The sequence below is a fragment of the Pagrus pagrus genome, assembly GCF_965226575.1.
Source record: "Pagrus pagrus genome assembly, chromosome: 5".
Lineage (NCBI taxonomy): Eukaryota > Metazoa > Chordata > Actinopteri > Spariformes > Sparidae > Pagrus > Pagrus pagrus.
Genome location: NC_140189.1, coordinates 25,330,043 through 25,337,790, shown reverse-complemented (window position 1 = coordinate 25,337,790; position 7,748 = coordinate 25,330,043).

Sequence of the window (7,748 nt, the reverse complement as noted above, 5' to 3'; positions counted from 1 at the left end):
AGTGGAGCTGCTCAGTCTTCAATTTTAAGCTCAATTAGTTTTGTCGTTGGGGAAGTGAAGTCGACCGAGGTCGTTGTTGAAGCTCGGAGGGGGAAAACTGCGGCGATTAAATGCCTCTCGTGGGCTGATAGGAGCCAAAAACAACGAAAGAGAAAAGAAAGCAAAGTAAAGGGAGGTGTTTTAGAAGAGTGATGCAGAGAGGGCGTGATAGGTGAAAGTAAAAGGATGTGGCCATGAGAGAGAGAGAGAGACACTCGAATCAGCTGAGCATGAAATGTTAAAAAGCTCGAGAATTGGCGTGATATGGTGTCAGAGTGTCGAGAAGAGAAGAGAAGAGAAGAGAAGAGAAGAGAAGAGAAGAGAAGAGAGATACATTTTGGCTGCTTTATGTGCTTCAATGTGACAGTGAATCTATTTGCAGAAATATATTTTTTGATTTGGCAGAATGCAAAGAAAAGCTGAGGAAGACTTTCTACATAATAGCCCAGAAGAGAAACAGGACATCTTATATGTTTTACTCTTGTGTGTTGTTCTGTTTATTTTTCCATCTCGACGAGTCTCTTCTGTCTCTTTTCCTTGTTGCACCATCCGTCTAAAAGGCACCGTCTGCCTTAATAACTGTAAATCCCTCCATGTGGCGCAGGGAGAGAGACTGCCCGCAAGACAGTGATGGACATTTAAACAGAGCTTCTTGACATTCAGCCAGAAAAACAAATATCTGGAGGTATTTTCCTTCTGCGTTGAGCTTAAAAGCTAAAAGGTCAACCTGTGACCTTTGTCATTAATTAAATATTTGTCTCTGTAATGACCTCACTGTATGTTAAAGGCAGGAAGTTACCAAGGTGTATGCTTGTCTCAGCAATAACCTCTTCTGAAATCTCAACGGGCTTTTTATGGGAAATTCAGCAAGCATGTTAAATGTTTCTTTTTTCTGATATCAAAGCTAGAAGGAAATATGTAACTTTTCTGAAGTACGCATCGAATGTATAAAATATTTTGGGATATAGTCAGTTGCAGCCGCTTTTGCACAAACCACATCTCCGTCCACTCACCTCATCTGCTTCTTATCTCCTCCTTTGTGATTACATTCAATTTAATTAGGGATTTAAAAAGGGATAATAGCTCACAAGCTCCTGGATTGACAAACGTTATCATGTCTCTGGTATTTGTATTCTCACATTAAGTACAGTATGTCCGAAAACAGAAAATCAGTCACACTGAGTCGGGATTTAGAAGCCGAGGCAAGGCAATTTTATTTGTATACTACATTTCTTCAAAAGCAAGTCAGTGTGCTTTACAGGATAAGAATACAGCAAAAGAGAAAATATTTACAATTCAGAAGGTAAGAAATACAGAAATCACAGAATTTAAAATCAAACTATTGCAGTTTTTCATTGAAGGATTAAAGAATACAGTAAATACACCTATATTTGGGTGCACAGATAAATCAAATTAGAATATACTAAAATATATAAAATAATTAAAGATATATTACAGATTTTAAAGCCAAAACAAGGATTTAATTTTTAATCATTACTGTTTACTGTAGGCAGTGCGAAATAGAAAAGAGAAACGGCGATTAAATCACTGTATTAACTGTAACATCTGTATCAACCAGCAGCAGCTTTAAAGGTGCAATATGTAAGAATTAGCCACCCAGAACAAAAAGGGGGCAGCGTATTGTTAGTTTTACCGCCAACTGCAGCTAAATGTAGCTGCGGCTAGCTGGTTAGCTCAATGTTGGCGTTTACACAACCAGCACAGGAGCTTTGGAGCGAGAGAGGCATTAGCATGCTAACTTTGGTAGATATCTATTATTTCTTCACCTTCCTTTAATTGAAACTTTTTGTATCTTTTTAACTTAAATCTTACATATTGCACCTTTAATTGAGTGGAAGACATAAAAATGATTTATGAAACGGTATTGATCACTGGTTATGATAAAATATCAAAAGTATCCATTGGTTATTTTTCATTTAAAGAAAAAATAGATAGATAACATTTGGATAACAATGGGCATTGTGTATTTACAGCAGAGAAAAAGTCAGTAGAAGGTAAGGAAATGAAAAAATGAATTTCAAAGAAACAAAGCATCTGCAGGAATTAGTCAGGTTCACAGGAGAAGACCACAGCCCTACAGCGTCACAGTCATTCGGCTGGTGTTTCAGAGCCGTCTCCAGCTGAGGTGACATCCCAGCGCTGCTTACTCTCCAGCAGCGAGAGCTAACAGAGGAAAACACTCTCACCCTCCTACTCTGTTACTTGTCTCCCTCTTTCTTGTCTTCTGTCCTGTCTCTCCCCCTGTGCGATCACACAGCCGACGCGCCGTTAAATAACAGCAGGCATGTGGTCGGACAGCTCAGACAAAGCAGAAGGACCTCGAGGGCCTGATGGAGACAGCAGAGGAAAAGGAAAAAGGGCGGGTGTAGTTGTAACAGTGTGTGTGTCAGACAGGACTGTCCCGACTCATCCACATCAACTGTTGTACACTGCTTCTCCCTCCTCAGCTGAATCTGTCTGGGTGTTAACTCTCTGTTTTCCACCTTCCTCATCGTCACTTTCATGTTTATATGTCTGTCTCTCTACATCACTCATTTCTCCTGGCCTTGGTGTCTCTTTTACTTTTTTTATATTATCTAATATCTCTTTTATTCTTCCCACTCTTTGAAAAAAAGTTTGGGGATATCTCTTCTTCTTCTGTACTATATGTGATGTCTCCATCAATGAAGCTACAACAATGAGAGAACAAAGTGCTCTGTTAGGAGAGTCAGAGAAGAGAGCATCAGTCGGTTTAATCTTTCCTTTCCTAATTAAATGCATTGTTAGCTCTTTTCTTCTCCCTCTCAAGTGATCACGGTCTCACCTCATTACCTGTCACTCACACTGATAAGATGTCTACCTTTTAAACAGCCCGTGGTCTGATGTTGCAGCAAGTCTGATCAGTAACCTGTATTATTGAACATGTTGTGTCTGGTGCAAATTTTGCATCCGATTAAGCCATTGATATATAGTCAATCTTTTTTTTCCTACTACAAGAACATTTAAAGCTGCACCAATCAAATGTGGAGCAGTTTTAAACTCTGACTGTGCAGTTTCCTCAACTCTATAGAGCATCTTTCAGCTGAATGTAGACTTAAACATAGACTTTGTGGTAGTTGTGGTGCAGGTAATTTGTTTCTATAATGCCCATACCAGCATACAATACAGTAACACAGGATACTCTCAGAAATTGTGATATAAATTTGTTTTGTAAATTGTAAAATAGATTAAGGATTTTGTTATCCACATCCAAAAAGTTCAGTTTTCTAAGAAAGCAAATGCGCAGTCGGCCCTTCGTAAGAACAGCATCAGCACATTGGTCCCTGGAGAGTTCGTGACCTATGATAAGATACTTACAGTCCGTCACCTCCTCAATCTCCTCCCCTCTAATCCCAGATAGAGTAGGTCAAGGTTCTCAAACTTAATACTCACAGGTCCATATCTGATTTTTATATTTAAGGTCTGGGGTCAACTGTGAGAAAGCTCTGATAGAGGGACTTTAGTATCTGCGACCCTGTTTCCTAAAAAATACATTTGCATAACTAAATTGCAGCAGCGGATTATGTTTAAAGAAACATAATGAGGAAATGTTAAGTATCATATCTCTATTTCATACACTGTATTTCTTAAAGGAACTTCCCTACAACTGCTATAATCATTATTGTCCAATAGACCCTTTTCACTTCTACCAACCCATCTGTTGACCGTTTTAACGTGGGTGTCCCTCAAGGGTCTGTTCTTGGCTCACTAATTTTCCAAATATACAAGATTCCTTTCAGCCATCTGAAAAGTGCTGTATAAATGACCTCTATTACTATTACTTCATTTATTTCTACCCAAATATCCAATCCATCAGTACAATATCCACTTATATGTATAGTTATGCTTAGTCACTCACAACGCTAGATTAGTTCGTGGTTTTGACCTATTTCAGCTGCGGTTAAGAACTTTTTTCAATTGACTGGCATTTCACTTTTGGCCAAGTAATCTCAAAATTCATGGTGATGTGTCCTCTTGACCTCTTGCCATATTTCTGTCTTTACCCTTTAGTCCAGTCTAAACATTTTAGACTTCTTCCCATGATCCCTTTCTTCCTTCTGCTGTCTCTAATCCCTCAACTCCACTGTCTCCACCCTGCGCTGTCCCCTTTTTAAAAGCTCTCAGCATCCTTCCTCCACCCACAGCTCGTCCTGTTCTGCTAGTCACGCTACACTCTGTGACCCCCGCTCAACCCTCCAGCATGCGCATCCTCAAACCCATCACTCCCCTTCACCCCTGCTCCCACTGCTCCCTCCTCCTCCTCTTCCTCTGCGCTCTCTCCAGACCCATTAACACCACAGAGAGTTGACTTCCCTTCCATGCAGAGTCCACTATGTGCGGTCTGCTTGGCCATGCTGTGGCCTGTTGCAGCCACCAGCAACTAATTAAAGTCCCTTCACTGCTTGAATCACAGTTATCTGATTAAAGGCCTTCGCTGCTAATTAAACTGCCATTTCTGTGTGACAAGTATTTTCCCATGAACGCTCACGCTCCCTCTCCTGCTCTCTCACATACACACACATTCAAATGCAGAGCAGCAGCTTGCGTATAATATATTGCGACAGTTTGTTCATAATCATACTTACAACTCCATTCTGCTTTATGTATTTATTCACCCTGTCCGTCATTAAACGTCTGCAGCCAGAGGAGTGAAACGAAGCCCAGCTCAGGTTTATTCATTATACCAATATTGATAATAACCATGATGTTAAAAAATGACATACGTACCGTTATAGTTGCAGATTCTACGTTGTAAATTTAATTTTTAAAAGTGACTTTTAAAAAGTCATGAACTGATGAGGCTACCTCAGAATTTCCAATTAAAGTAGACTTTTAAATAGAAGTTGTATGAGCTAAAAAGCTTTAACAACTTAAATTGATTGATCCTCAGATTTTACAGTGTAACTCCACCTTCCTACACCCGTATTTTGAGTGTAATTTGTTCGCCAACAAGGTGAATTTAAAGGTTAAAAAAATCCAACTTTAACATCCAAACTATAGATGATAATCAATAGAGCTATTGAATGGATCTAATTGATCCGGGGGATCCAAACAGCTTACAGAGAGGTTCAGATGAGCGACGGGAAATTCTGGACCCTGAACTTTTATACCCAAAAAAGTTTTGCCGTTTTATTAAAATTAATTCAAACCACATAAATTCAACTTGATGGTCTTCAAAGTGCTATAAATTCATTGTTATTTAACTTTAACTTGCTTGTAGATGCTTATAAACTTCAAATTATTCTGACCTTTCATTGTGGCCTTATTGCATCCAGAACATGTTCGATAAGAAGACGACTTAATGTTTCAAACAGGTAAAACAAAGATACAGACTGAAGACAACATGGAAATCTTTACTTACTCACAACACATGTGCAGATTGACACGTGTGATATTTTATACTTCTACATACTTACAGAAAACTGCAAATTTTTTACGTCATCCCAGATTTGTCATCAACAAAGGCTCTAGGTGGTTTTATTTCTGATTAACTCACAGGACTGCTCCGATGCTGATCTGTGCAGCTCCTCTTTTGACCACTAGTGAGCAGCAGCAGGCACCCTGATCTGTCACCAGGCAGCAGACTTGAGGAGATATTTATTGCTCCAGCGGGGACGTTACAGAGGGACCCTTTAGCCCAGTTTAAAGCCCTGTAAAGTGTTTGGACCGGAGCTCTGAGTCTGTCCCCTCAGCTTAGTGGCTCAGAGGTGAGGATCGATGGGCCCCTGACTCGACTGCACAGCAGCTACACATTCTGTAATGCAGTAATGCAGTTCATAAATATTGACCACGCAGCTGAAATGGCAGGTATAAATCCTAAAGGACTGTCCGTGGAGGATAATGGGAGAGATGGAGGGCAACAGTGGACAACAGGAAACAGATCAAACTGCTGACATTCACCATGCTGCATCAGAGGTTCAAGAGGCTGATTACAGCAGGTTAACAGGATAGAGCTGAAGAGAATAAAGTAGAAACATGTCAGAGTCGTAGCTTGTGTGTGTGAATGGCCTCTGACCTGATTATTCCTTCATTTCTGCCTCTTTCTAAATAGCCAAGTTTAACTCTCCAACATGTTGAAAACGGTTTTGCTGAATTATGTGTTAAATTTGTGAAAACGTCCAATCAAATATACAATAAATACAAACTCCATATGTCCACGACTGCTGTCCTGCCTCTGAGCGTCTATATGTGTGTGTATGTTTGCATGTCTGCAATTTATAAATGCTTATTGATCTCCGACTGCAGCATGAATCGGCTCCTCCGCCGAACTTACAGGCTGCAGAAGTCTGTTGTTTATGACCGACCTTTATCATCTCTGTCTCCCTCTATCATGTCTCTCTCTCTCTTGCAGCCCTCCTCCATCACCCATCCACTTTCATTTCCTCCGTCACGCTTCACGATCAGACCTGGAGACCATAACACCAACTCTCTGTGGCTGACTTTTCTCCTTTTTTCTCCGCAGGTTTTTTTATTCATAGAGGAAGAGCCCGGTTGTGCAGTCATCTTCGTGGAGACTCTGCATGGACATAATGGACATAAACACACATATATATTCTATATACATACAAGGTCTATAGAGTGCAGCTAGACGGATGGGTATAATCTGAGTGCACTGCTGGAATCCAGCAGATTCTTTAAACCCACAGTGAACAAACATGGTAGCCGAGGGAAGTTAGTCACCGCTGAACAACTGCCAAGACCAATTTTAATTATTTTCATGACCCTTTTGTAACTCTGCCTGGTAGAAAGTGCAAAAGATGAAAAGTTTATAGCTGGGGAATTCAAACCCCCCCTACTTTCTACATCTCTGTACACATTTTAAAGCCCTAGGTGGAAAGATGGCAATCTTTAAAGTTCCCATTGAGTTAAAATCAATGTTTCAGTGTTTTTAACACATATGGTTTGCTCTATATTCCACCTGCACGCCAGCATCAGGCCTAACAATGGCACAAAAAAGTCATTTTGTAGGTATTCTTAATGGTATTTTGTAATTTCCTGGAAAAAGATTTTTTAAAAATCTTGATGAATGAAATTTGTATGACACTGCAATGGATTCTTAAATAAATGGATGCTGCTAGAGGGCCATAGTGTTTCTGAGGGCCGGGCCTCACGGATTTGTGCACAAAAACACAACTTTAAAATTTTTGTTCACTAAATAGAGTGAAACCAGATCATATTTAATGTAGAAAATATTTTCTTTCTGTCATGGTTTAAGATGTGGTTCTGTTATTTCCTGTTTTATTTTGAAGTTTTATCCTCCCGTGTCTTGTCTCACTTTCTACTTCCTCCCTTTGTCCATTTTCCCGCCATTTTTAGCTCCTCACCTGTGTTTTGTTAGTAATCACCCCCTTTCTATTTAGGTCCTCGTCCCCTCTGTCTTCGTCAGGTAGTCTGTTCTGTCCCTGTGTTTCGGTGTTTCCCTGTTCCATCTTCTTTCTTTCCTATTTCCTCGTGTTATTCATGGTTGTGTACTTTGCCTTTTGATTTGCACTTTGCTTTTTGGTTGTACTTCCTTTATCTTTTGTGTTCTGTCTTTGTCTTGCATTTGGGTCCACTTTGTCTTACTTCAACACGGACAACCCAAAAACATTATGCCTCCAGCAATGGCTGTCGGCGGCGCAGAGGCATATGAAGGTACTGCACTGGCAACTCCTTGAGGATCAAGGCAT